Raw genomic sequence first — 13,182 nt, forward strand, 5'->3', positions numbered from 1 at the left:
AAAAAAAAAAAAAAAAAAAAAAAAAAAAAAAAAATTTATTAAATGAATGAATGAATGGAGCAAATGCCTTAAATTCTAGGCACCATTAGAAAGACAGAGACCTTGCTTTGTTTTATGGAGAGAGAGGCCAACTGGGGTTACTGGAAGTTTGTGTTTCTGGAGGTAGAGAACGAACAACTTTGGAACAGATTCTGTTTGCTTTTTCTTCACTCCAGGTGGGGCCCTTTAGTTACACACAAGCAAGCCAGGGCCCACCCCCATTTGTTCGCAGAGGAAGCTGAAAAGTCATCCACCACAAATTGGATGCAGATGCTGCAGTTTGCCGCGTCGAGTGTGCTGTTTAGTCATGTAAATTGGGAGCGTCTCTATCCCGGCCGTGCCCTTGAAGCATTAGGGAAATGCTTTTCCCTAAACGCACATTTAGACTGAACTGTGGCTGTCCCAACATGGTGTCACTTTGATGTTGAACAGCCAGACTCTGGAAATGTATTTTACAGTTATTATGACTGCCTTGCATCGTCCCGGAGCCAGTCCTCATTCATTCATTCATTCATTCATTCATTCATTCATTCGATCATCCATTTATTCATTCAACAAGTCAGTACTGAGCACCTTGTGTGGTCCAGAGTGAACCAGGCTGACACAGACTCTGGGGGAAGCAGTGAGTATTCCTGCTGCAGGTGTCGCTTGGGTCTAGAGCCACGAATGGGGAGGGGGTGCAGGAGAGGACACCCTGAGGCTGTGAGCCAGGGAGGTGAAGAGACCTGGAGATCTGGAGAGGCAAGAGATTGTGGAATCAGGCCTTGGCTTCATGGAATCAGGCAGGGCCCACAAGGATGGTGGGATTTGAGGGTTTGTGAGCCTCAAGAGCAACTGCTGCTGGCAGGCAGGTCACACACTCTCAAGACCCTGCTGATTGTCTCCCAAACCTTCAGTAGCACATGCTCTGGGCTTCCAGCTGCACACTGGTGCAGGGAGAGGGAGTGAAATCAAAAAGGCGTTTACCAGGCAGAGAGAGGCGAGCTGGAGCAGTAAACATTAGAGAGGAGGATGCAGGCGCAAGGGACAGTGGATGCCTTGAAGAATTGCCACTCACAGAACACCCAGAAGTGCTCCATAAAATGAAACAACCATTCTTTTTCAATACATGGCTGGGTTTGTAAAATGAATAAATGAATGAATACAAGGAAAACCTTTAAGGTGTCAAACATTAAGAGGGTGCTGGAAGCCTGAGTGTAAGGGACTCTGAAGCTGTTGGGAGGCCACAGGTGGTTTGCAGATCATGCTTCTCCAAGAGCCAGATCCAGGTTTCCCAACAGCAGCATGATGGGTACTTTGGGCCTGATTATTCTTTGTTGTGAGGGGCTGTCCCATGCATTGTAGGATGTCTAGCAGCACCCCTGACCTCACCCACCAGACGCTCGTAGCACTTTCCTCCTCTGATGTGACAACCAGAAATGCTGCCAGACTTTGCCAAATGTCTCCTGGGGGACAAAATTGTCCAGGTGGACACAGGCCTAGAGGGTTGTTTGTAAAGGGCCCCACAAGGAAGAAGGGCTGTGGGCTCAGGGCGGTGGGGAGTTGTAATTGAGAGCTCCACAAAAAACTAAGACTTTCAAAAGTCTACATTTTTTGTGGAAGGATAGAGAAAAACATCCATTCAGTGGCAAAGAGAAATAAGAACATTTGCCTATTTTGGCATGTGCTCTTTGTAGGAGAAAAAAAAAAAAAGCCTTCTTTGAATTTTGTAATCACAAGCCTGACCACACAGGGGTATAGGTAAATGTTTGCATTATGTGTGTTCCAGGAAATACCAGGTGGTGGAACTAACCCCAAGTGTGTTGGTAGCACCTAGCCACCTGGCTGGCAGAAGCAAAAGCAAATTCTCTTGGGAGGGACACACCTTCAACTTTTGCTGTACAGGATTCCCATGGATAGAGACCAGCTAAGCTCAAGTTTACAATACAGAATTACAAAGCATACAGGGAAACAACTGATCACGAGCAAGTCAGTAAAACCACAAATGGCAGAAGTAGACCTTCAAGACTTAAGATATTGGAATAATCAGATTAAGAGTGTGTGTGTGTAAATATATATATATATATATATATATATACACACACACACACACACACACACACACACACACACTCTTTAGAGACAAGGTCTCCATCTGTCACCCAGGCTGGAGTGCAATGATGATGTGACCTTGGCTCACTGCAGCCTCTACCTTCTGGGTTCAAGTGATCCTCTTACCTCCGCTTCCTGAGCAGCTAGAATGACAGGCTCACATCACCATGCTTGGCTGTTTTTTTGTTTTGTTTTGTTTGTTTTTTGTAGAGACAAGGTCTCACTATGTCTTACTATATTGCCATGACTTCAAGTGATCCTCCCACCTCAGCCTCCCAAAGTGCTGGTATTATAGGCATGAGACAACTGCATCTGGCCCAGAATATGTCTTTTTAAAATATCATGTTTAAAATGTTTAAAGAAATAAAGATGCTATCAGGATAACCAAGCAAATTATGAAAATGAACAAATAGACTCATAAATGAAAATGATAATGTTGAAATTTAAACCCCAATAGATGGGTTAGACAGCATGTTAGATACAGCTGAAGAAATAATCAGTGACCTGGAAAACAGATATGAAGAAATCATTAGCTATAATGCAGCACAGATAGAAAAATATGAACAACAAGAATAAAAATATGGAATACAGAAAGGGGAGTTTAACAAATGTCATCTGGGAATTCCAGAGGAGATCACTGAGAGAATGGGAGAGGAAATGTTTAACAATGTGTTGATTAGAAATTTTTCAGAAATGATAAAAAAGATAAATCCTGGGAAGGAAATACAAAGATCTGAACAGAGTAAATAAGGAGAAACCCAGACCTACAAACATCATAGTGAGACTGCAGAAACCTAAAAAGATCTTAAAAGCAGGTGGATAGAAAAAGTCAGATTACAATGACCCCAGGATGGATCTGTAGGACATGAACACTGTTCTGGGGTGCCCAGAAATGACCCAGGGAAGGGGACCCTAGGAGAAATGCTGGATTACTGCTAGCATGAGCAGGTGGGGGCTCAGACCATCACTCTTAAAATTAAAAGTGTATGTCATCTTAGTGAACCCTCAAGCTGGGCCTGGTGGTTTCACACCCACAGAGGGAACCTCTTACATGCCTTTGGCCCACGGGCTGTTGGGGGTTCCTTTTGATTGGAGAGGGTGAGGGCTGCCTTTGCAGCACTGCCTGGCTACAGTCTGGGGAGAGCAGTGGAGTTGGGGGACCTGGAATTGACCCTAAAGGCAGTGGGAGGTCTGGGGCTGACCCTAGACCTCTGATCTTGCTTGGGACTCTAGTCCCCCCTCAAGGACTCTGGAGAACACTAAGGGCTGTCTTCCCATTCACAGAGGCTTCATGGAGGAGGTGATGGGCTGTAAGAGGAAACTGGGAATGGTGGGATGGGGAAAGGTGGGGTGGGGCTGGGTTGTTTGCAACAAATTGGGGACGACAGGGGGAAGGCTGAGAAGGAGAGAGTGCTGAGGGGAAACCCAGGGCCTGCCTTTATTTCTGGGTAAAGACAGCACCTCCCTCGCTCCCACACCTTGTGCATGCACACCCCTTTGGCCGTTCTTGCTATGAATTTTTCACCAAACAAGCTTCATTAATCGTCTAATAACCAGATTAATTAAGGACGCTGAAAGTAAACAGCAAGAAGGTAATTTGCTCCTGATTACTGTGTAATTGTGGGAGGATGCACTCATTTGCATATGCAAAGAAGGCTCCAGACAGAGAGGGTGATGACAACGGAAGAAAGTAATTGTGTACCTAAGCGCCAGACCCCAGCTCTTTCTCTCACCTCCCACCTCCTCCAGAGCCCTCCTTAGCCTCAATTAACAGGTGATGGAGAGGCCAGCCCAGTTCCCCAGCCCCAACCATCCCAACTCGGGGCCCAGCTCCCCAAGCCCTGTGGCCCAGGCCGGCTCCTCCAGCTCCTTCCCCTAAGGGAAACTGGGAATTCTGGCCTTGACCCTGCCTGAATGACCTTGGCAACAAGCCTTTTATCCTTAAGGCCCCCAGCCTCCGTTTCCTCAACTGTAAAATGGGCTCCTAATTACCCCTCCCCTGTCGTCACTAAGAGGGAGTCGTTTATAAGTTTCTAAGTTTCTAAGTTTATAAACTTAGAGCGAACCAGCGTGTCGTTTATAAATTGTAAAGCTCTGGGCAAAAGCTCTCTGGGTCTTATTTTTTACCTGAGTCCAGGATTTGCTGAGTGTACCTCTTCAAATGCCCCTTAGAATCCTGCCTCCTTAAGGAAGCCTTCCGGGATTGTGCCCCTCAGGGGAACTGGCTTCGCTCTGGGCCGCAGTTTGCTCAATTCTGTAGAAGAGCTGGCGCACAACTCCAGCTAAATCCACGAACCCTGGGGACCGGCGAGGCGTAAAGGCCCTGGAGAGAGGCCACTCTCTCTTCGCCTCACCAAGGCTAGGCTCAGACTTGGTGGGGGGTACCCTGCGCTGGGGCGTCCTCTTCCCCCCGAGGGTCTCAGACGTCATATTGTTTTCTTATGGCGGCTGATGTCTCTCCTGAACTCAATTTGCGTTTTCAAAGCAGCTAATAGACTTATTAAAAAATCCATTTCACTCGGGACTAGACTAGAGCTAGATCAATTCGGAGAGGCCTCTCCCCGCGCCCTCGCGTCGCCGTGGAGACCGCGGAAGCCAGTCCGCCCGCTCGGCTCCCAGACCCTGCAGAAAGGCCGGTCAGCTCTGGGACCCCTCTAGCTCTCATCATCCCGTGGTTGCGGCCCTCGTCCACATCCGCGAGGGTTAGGCAGCTTGCCTCTTCCCATCACGCAGCCTCTTCCAAGAGCTTGTGAACTCTTATTGAACTCTCTCTGGACAAGTGTGCAAACCAGTTGGGGGGCGAGGGGGAGGCGGCTTGATTTATCGATTGAACTGCCCCCCACCTTTGATTTCAAGCCACCTCCCTCCTGCCCGGCCAGATATGGTCATTGCATGGCCCTGGGGTTTGAAAGGTCCCCATCGTGCCCTGGGTTCAAATCCCGGGTCTGCCCCCCTCCTTGCCATGAGACCTTGAGCAAGTCACTTCTGCTCTCGGTCCTCATTTTGTCCTCTCTAAAAGCAATACCAATACCTCCCTGCAGGGTTAGGGTGAGGCTGAGGCTGCCGGGAGAGCCATGCTTGAGACAGCAGAGAAAGATTCTCAACTCTCCCTCTGTTGCTTGGGGGAAACAAGTTTTGCATGTTTATAGACACAATGTGAGACAAACAAGACGTGAGGCAGCCTCTCCCCCACACCTTCTTAACAGAGGAGTCCCTAGATTGTGATCTTGGTGAAGGTCAAAGATCCTGCCTAAATACCTGTGGAACATTCAGTGATAATAGGGGTTCCCCACATTCTCAAATGACAGAAATCAGAAACTAGGCCAGGCTGGCTACTTGAGTCTGAATCCTGTCTGCATCACTTACTAGCTGTGTCTTCATGAATGTCAGCCTTTTTTTTTTTTTTTTTTTTTTTTTTTTTTTTTTTTTTTTGAGACAGAGTCTCTGTGGCTCAGGCTGGAGTGCAGTGGCGGGATCACAGCTTTCTGCAGTCTTGACCTCCTGGGCTCAAGCGATCCTCCCACCTCAGCCTCCCCAGTAGCTGGGACTACAGGTGTGTGCCGCCATGCCCGGCTAATTTTTGTGTGTATTTTTTGTAGAGACGGGATTTCACCATGTTGTCCAGCTGGTCTTGAACCCTTGGGCTCAAGTAATCCTCCTGCCTTGGCCTCCCAAAGTGCTGGGATTACAGGCCTGAGCTACTGTGCCCAGCCGAATGACCCTTATGTGGTAGTTTTCAGGGAGGGGGAAGGCCCTGTCCCCAGCCTTCGTCTCTCCTTTTTCCTCTATCCTCTGAGAGCAGCCTCAGCCCAGGAGGTCCTGGCTTCTTGCAGCTTCTCCTTCCAATTACTCTTTGGCCAAAAGGACAAGGCAGGCAATAGTCTCTAGGGGTTTCCTTCTGTGTTCTAGTCTTTGGGGAGCAGGACATGTGTGGGGGCAGGACTGCGATCTCCTGTTCCCGTCCACAGCTACTCTCTGCCTCCGACTTTCTGCCTCCTGACTGTCACACCCTCAGCCCCCTGTGCTCCCTCAGTTCTGCCCTCAAGCCATCTCACTGCCTCTGAAGTCTCTGGCTTTTGCTCTGGTCTTCAGAGAGCCCCTTAGCGGGCACGTAGGGCTGGGAGAAATGGGGATGGAAGGAGGGATGATGGACTTAGACTGGGTTTTGGAAGAAGCAGTTTCTGGAGCTGGAGAGACCTAGAGTGCGCAGGATGGGAACCTGGTGGCAGTCCAGCACCCCAGGTCAGCACCCCTGGTCAGCACCCCTGGTGGCGGCAGCCCCTTCATTGGTAGGCACCATTGATTTTGTGTGCTCAGCCTGGCACAGCAATTGTCCAGTGTCCCTCATTGAAGAAAAAGCTGCCTTTGAAGGTTCAGGAAGGTGCTCGGGACTCAGGGCCTCCCTAAGCCCACGAGGGCTCTCCAGGCTCTGCCTCAACAGGAGGGTCAGTCCCACTTCTGTCTCCACACACCCAGCTCTTTGAACCAAGAGCAGGGTGAGTCTCCTTCCCTCTTTGCCTCCTCTCACAGGCCCCTCCCCTTCCTTCCCTCTGGGGCTCACCATGGGACCACCAGTTTGGCGGGACAAAGATGTTGGGACAGGCAGAAATACTTCAACAAGGATTTACCCAGAACCCACAAGTCTTTGACCTTCACCAAGATCACAATCTAGGGACTCCTCTGTTAGGAAGGGTGTCAGGGGAGAGGTTGTCCCGTGTCTGTAAATATGCAAAACTTATTTTCCCCAAGGCAGAGGGAACTCAGCTTCTCTGAGTAACCCCCATTCGGGGGCTGCAGAGTTGCTGACCCTGGTGTGAAATGGACATTGAAACATCTAGAGAAGGTGGTAGAAAGGGAATTGGGGTAAGTGGATGTCAAAGAGATCATGACTTTCATGTAAGTAGAAAACTAACACATGTCAAAGACTTTAGCTTACTATGTAATGAGGGAACCAGTAAGATGTTACAACCAGTTCAAAGGAGAGTCCGAAGGGCAGATTCATTATAGGTCACCGGAAATGAAGTTGCAAATAGATGAAAAACAGGCCATATCTACAAGTCAATAGTCAACGGCACTTCTATTAGACAAACTTCAGAGGCATTTTTATGGACAAGAACCATTTACTTTACCCTCAGTTTTGTGCAACTTACCAAGTTATAAACGAGCTCAGAGGCAATGAAAAGCAGAAGCCCCTCAGAATCAGATATAGCCCAGAGCTGTACACCGGATGGAACAATTGGTAGACTTCTCCAATTTCAGAGCCGTTCGCCATTTCTTGTGAATGGAGGGTGAGTGGGGGACAGCGCTAAGGACTCATCAAAGGCACATGCCCTCATCTGCTCTCAGGTTTGCCTGGGCGTCCCTGAGCTTTGGAGAAGAGAGCCTGAGCCCTGGTAGCCTTAGCATCTATAACTGCTCTCCTTTCTTTTTAATTGTTATTTAAAAAAAATCAAATTGTAACGTATTGACCAGGCACAGTGGCTCACAGCTGTAATCCCAGCACTGTGGGAGGCTGAGCCAGGCAGATCGATTGAGCTCAGGAGTTTGAGACCAGCCTGAGCAACATGGCAAAACCCTATCTCTACAAAAAATACAAAAATTAGTGGCATGATGATGCACGCCTGCAGTCCCAGCTACTTGGGAGGCTGAAGTCAGGAAGTCAAGGCTGCAGTGAGCCATGATCGTGCCACTGCACTCCAGCCTGGGTGACAGAGTAAGACGCTGTCTCAAAAAAAAAAAAAGTTATACACATATTATAGTAAAATGCACAAATATCAAGTCTACTGCCTCATGAATTTTTACACATGTATACACCCATGTAACCATTATTCAAATCACAGTATAAAACATTTCCAGAATTTCAGAAAGTTTCCTCATGCCCCCTCCTAGTCAATAATGTTCCTCATGCCCCATCCTAGTCAACCCTGGTTGGGTGCGGTGGCTCACACCTGTAACCCTAGCATGTTGGGAGGCTGAGTTAGGAGGATTGTTTGAGCCCAGGAGTTTGAAACCAGCCTGGGGATCATAACATGCACCTGAGGCAGGAGAATAGGGTCTGGAAGCAGGAAACCTAAGGCCAATTCATGCTGACATCCTAGAATTAAATCAAAAGGAAAACTCCAACTTTTCACAACCAAGTGACAAAAGGACCAGAGGCCACTCCCCCTTTGCAACCCTCCTTCCTTTTCTGCATGGTGGATGAAAAATTGAAAGTACCTCTGATTGGTCCCCTCCCACACCCAGTCAGAGTGGTCACGGGCTTAGTCTTCATATGCATAGGAGTATAACTTTGTAACTTTACTTCAATCAGACTGGTTGCGGGCCACTACTTTATTTAGGTAGGGTGTACACCAAGTAACCAATGGGAAACCTCTAGAGGGTTTTTAAACCCCAGAAAACTATGTAACCAGCACTCTTGAGCAGCCTGCTCGAGTCCAGTCCCACTCTGTGGAGTGTACTTTTGTTTCAGTAAATCTCTCTTTCCTTGCTTCATTCTTTCCTTGCTTTGTTTGTGCATGTTGTCCAATTATTTGTTCAAAATGCCAAGAACCTGGATGTAACACACCTGTAGTCCCAGCTATTCGGGAGGCTGAGGCAGGAGGATCTCTTGAGCCTGGGAGGTGGAGGCTGCAGTGTGAGCTAGGATCATGCCATTGCACTTTAGCCTGGTCAACAGACTGAGATCATCTCAAAAAACAAAAACAATAACAAAACCCTAACCTCCTTAAGAGGTAACCACTATTCTGACTTACATCACCACAGATTATTTTTGCCTGTTTTTGAACTTAACACAAATTGAGCCATACAGTACCTACAGTATGTATGATTCTGTGTCTGGATTGCTTCAGTATAATATTTGTGAGATGCATCCATGTCGTTGCATATATGAGTAGTTTTTTTATTTTTATTGCTGAGTAGTACTCCATTGTATGATTATTTCATCTCCCTTTGATACAGATTTAGCTTATTTCCAGTTTTGGCCTGTTCTGAGTAAAGTTGCGGTGGACATTCTTTCATATGTGTTTTCGTAAACATATGTTTCAAATTCTCTTGAGTAATGTCTAGGAATGGAATTGCTGGGCCATATATTTTATATATGTTTAGGTTTACTAGACAGAGGCAAGTAGCCCAAGTGGTTGCACCAATCTGTATTCCCCTAGCAGTGTATAAGAGTTCTACTTGCTCTACGTCATCACCAGTACTTGGCGTTGTCAGTCTTTCTCTTTTTAGTCATTTTAATGGCTGTATTGTGGTCTCTTATTTTGGCCTTAGTTTCCTTTTTCCATCATTTGTGATCAATGATGTTGAGCACTTTTTCATAGCTTATTGAAAGTTTGGATACCTTCCTTTATGGTGTGCCTCTTAAAGACTTTTGGCCATTTTTGAGTGAGTTGTCTTTTCCTTTTTGATTTGTAGGAACTCTTTATCTATTCTGGATATGAGTTTTTGTCAGATCCACATGTAGGTAGACATCTTCTCCCACTCTGTGGCTTGTCTTTCTGATCTCTTTTGGTATCCTTTGATGAACAGATGTTTTACATTTCAGTGAACCCCAATTTATCAATTGTTTCCTCTGTAGTTAGTATTTTCTGTGTTTCAAAAATATTTCCCTACCCCAAGGTCATGAAAATATTCTCTTACAATCTTTGTCTAGATGCCTTATTGTTTTACCATTCACATTTAGATCTATGATCTACTTAGAATTTTTATTTATGCTATGAGGTGGTCTCAAGCCTCATTTTTTTCTCTATGATCCAATTGATCCAGCTGACCCAGCATCATGGGTGGAAAAGTTGCAGTGGTGTCTTTGTTGCAAATCAATTGACCCACATATACGGGTCTATTTTTGGATTCTCTGTAACCTCTCTTATTGGTCCATTTGTCTAACCTTAACCCAATATCACAGTGTCTTAATTGCTGTAGCTTTATAGAAAGTTTTAAAATCAGGTAGTTTAAGTTGTTCGTCTTTGTTCTTCCTGATTGTCTGGGCTATTTTAGGTTCTTTTCATTTTTACATAAATCTTAGAATAAATAGACTTGTCAATTTCCACAGAAACCTGCTGGCATTGTGATTGGGATTGTGTTGAATCTACAGATCATTTTGGGGAGAACTGACATCCTACCAATACTGAGTCTTCCAGTCCAGGAACACGGTACATGTCTTCATCTACGAAGTCCGTCCCTAATTTCTCCTGGCATCTTGGCTCACCTTCTACACCCTACTGCACTCTGGCACTGGGTGGGCATCAACTTTCATTCCTTTGACTGCTGTAGGGAGTTCACTATCCAGCTGTAGCACTTCAGGGGGAAACTCAAGCACAAGGCACGAGAGAGGGAGGAGGCAGGTAGAGAGATCTGAGGAGCTAAGAAGGCAAGGGGGCCACGAGGCCCCCAGCCACCATCCTACCCCCACGCCCCTCCTGAGGAAAGCCTGCTTGGTGGGAGGAGACCTCTGAGCCAGCAGTTGCACGCAGCAGTCATCTAACCTCCCTGAGCTTCAGTTTTCTTAGTTGTGCAATGGGAGTGTGGTCTCAGCATGAAGAACACATGTGAGGAATGAAGAATGTACATTGTAGAGCACCTATTAGGCCCTCGATAAATAATAGTGGCATTTGTTTCGCCCTGAAGGGAAGACCAATCTCACCAATGTGGACACAGAACCAGAGAGGGCCAGACCCATGAGGTCCTCTGTGCCAGGCACACTTTTGTACCTTTTAAGGGCCAACTGAAAGTGCGCCTTAGTAACAAAGAGAAGAGAAGAGAAAGGTGATGTCTGTTCAGAAAGCTGGACTAGACAAGTGGTTGGTGCCCCAAACCAGAGGGGCTGTCCGGTCCCAGGCTGATCACTCTTCCTGTTTGCACAGACTTCCGGATGGGCTCTAAGTGCTAAAAGGAACTAATTAAACCCCTGGCAACTCCTGCTTTGTTTCCCAGTCACCGATTTTGTGCGGACAGAAGCAGTTTCTTGCTAGATTATTCTTAAAGGGGGTAAACCCTTTTCCTACTGAACATTTTAAATACAATTTTATGGGAGAGAGTGATTTTAAAATACACTTTACTAAGCACTTCCCTTTTTATTTGAAAAACACTTTTATAGCACTTGTCATGGGCTAAGCACCTTGCAGATCTAATCTCATTTAATCCTCATACTAACCTGTTATTATCATCACCATCTTATCACCTACAGGGTAACTCTCTTGCTCATGATGGGCAGTTAGTGGGCGACAGAGCCAGAATTCAACCCAGGCAGCCTGGCTCCATGGCCTTGTGGTTAACCTGGCCCTGGTGGCCTGCTTGAGAAAGGTCTTTCTCAGATGGCTGGCCTCTGAGGGACATCATTTTAGAAGTCCCTGGGGCTTCCCCTCCTGTAGCCCTCTGCAGCGCCTTTGGCTATGCTCCCAGCTTGCTGCAGAGACCTCATTAACCAGCAGCTCCCAGGGCCTGGAGGCGGAGTACCTAGCTTCAAAGTCCCCTCCTCCCTCCCACATCACATCAGGGAACTTGGCCTGCAAATAAGGCAGTGTTATGGATTCCTGGCAGGCAGTAACAGTGTGGCTACCAGTCAGCCAGGGGGCACGGCCAGGACTGGTGCAGGAGCTCTGGGGCTGCAGCCTGGGGGGCCTCAAAGGGAGGAGGCCCCAGGGCAGCCTGCCTGCCTTGTTTCCCTTGAGGCTGGTTCAACATGGTCCTTCTTTCTAGCTGCTGGAGATTGAGAGAGAGAGACTCCCAGGTCTTGGTTCCAGCCTCAGCATTCAGGATACAAGTAAATTCCCACCTCAGGGCCTTTGCACTTGCTGTCACTGCTGCCTAGACCACTTTCTCCAGAAACCAACATGGCTCACTCTTTTACTTCCTTCTAATTTCTGTACAAATGTCACCTCCTCAGAGAGACCTCCCCTGACTATCCTGTCGAAAATAGCACACACTCTCCAGGCCTCTAGCCCCTGACTGCATTTTCTTCATAAGTGGTATGAAAACATTCTCTGTGTCTGTTGCTTTTTTGCTTGCTGTCTGGCTCTCCCCCCAGGAAGCTATAAGCTGCCTGAGGACAGGGATTTTTGGCCTTGTTCATCGTTATATTCTCAGTGCCTAGAACATGGCTGACATAGTATGTGCTTGATAAATACTTGTTGAATGACTGATTGGTGGGTGCTGCAAGGCTGGATGTGCCGCTTTGTGTCTCTACCCCTGAGCCTCCTCATCTATATAAAGACGAGACAGTGGCTGTCCTCCTATCTGACCAAGGATGTCAGGATAGGCTGCGTTGTGCTGTGGAAACAAACAACCCCAGAACCTCAGTGCTGAGCTGACTTCCCTGCCTCTTCTCTCTATTCGTGATGAGAGGTAAGACCAGTCACATCTACAGGTTGTGAGTCTCTGGATTTGCCCCCTCGCCTCGATCTTGCACTTAGAAACAACTCTGACTACTTGTCCCACTCATGGGCTTTAGATTCTGGCTTGTGACAGCTGTGTCCTCTTTTGGAAGAAAGCATGGGGACATAATGGTTTACCAGCAGGATGAAAACTGGTTTATTGGCTGAATAGTTATCAGTGAACTCAGCACTTAATTAGGAAAGATGGGCCATGCAGGAGCAGGGAGAATCCCTCCTTCCTCTGTGCACAAGCTCACGGTTGTGGGGCCCCACCAGTAACCACGCTGCAACAATGAGAGGGTAGGTGTGGGGATGGAGCCCATGGCGGGAGGGCCAGGTAGGGCTTCCTGGAGAATGTGGTGCCTGGGCTGAACCTTGAAGGATGGAGCTGTCAGGCTGTGAGGAGTGGGGAAGCTGCAGCCTCCAGAGAGGAAGGTGCTGCAGGAGGAAGGCACGGAAGGGAAGAGGAGGCAGAGGGACTGAACTTCGGAGCGGTGCCCTTAGTGACCGGAGGATTGAGCGAAGCTTCTCTGCAAACTCGATGGAGGAAAAATCGATACCTGGTTGGGTCTCCAGGCATCACGCCTGAGTGCCGTGTTCAGAAGCTCTGTGAACAAAGCAGACCTCAGGAACCTTGCTGCAGGGAGGATGAAGCTGCCACAGCCCCCTTGGTGGGGCG

The sequence above is a fragment of the Rhinopithecus bieti genome, unplaced genomic scaffold, assembly GCF_001698545.2.
Source record: "Rhinopithecus bieti isolate Rb0 unplaced genomic scaffold, ASM169854v2 scaffold_36553, whole genome shotgun sequence".
In the NCBI taxonomy this organism is placed as follows: Eukaryota; Metazoa; Chordata; class Mammalia; order Primates; family Cercopithecidae; genus Rhinopithecus; species Rhinopithecus bieti.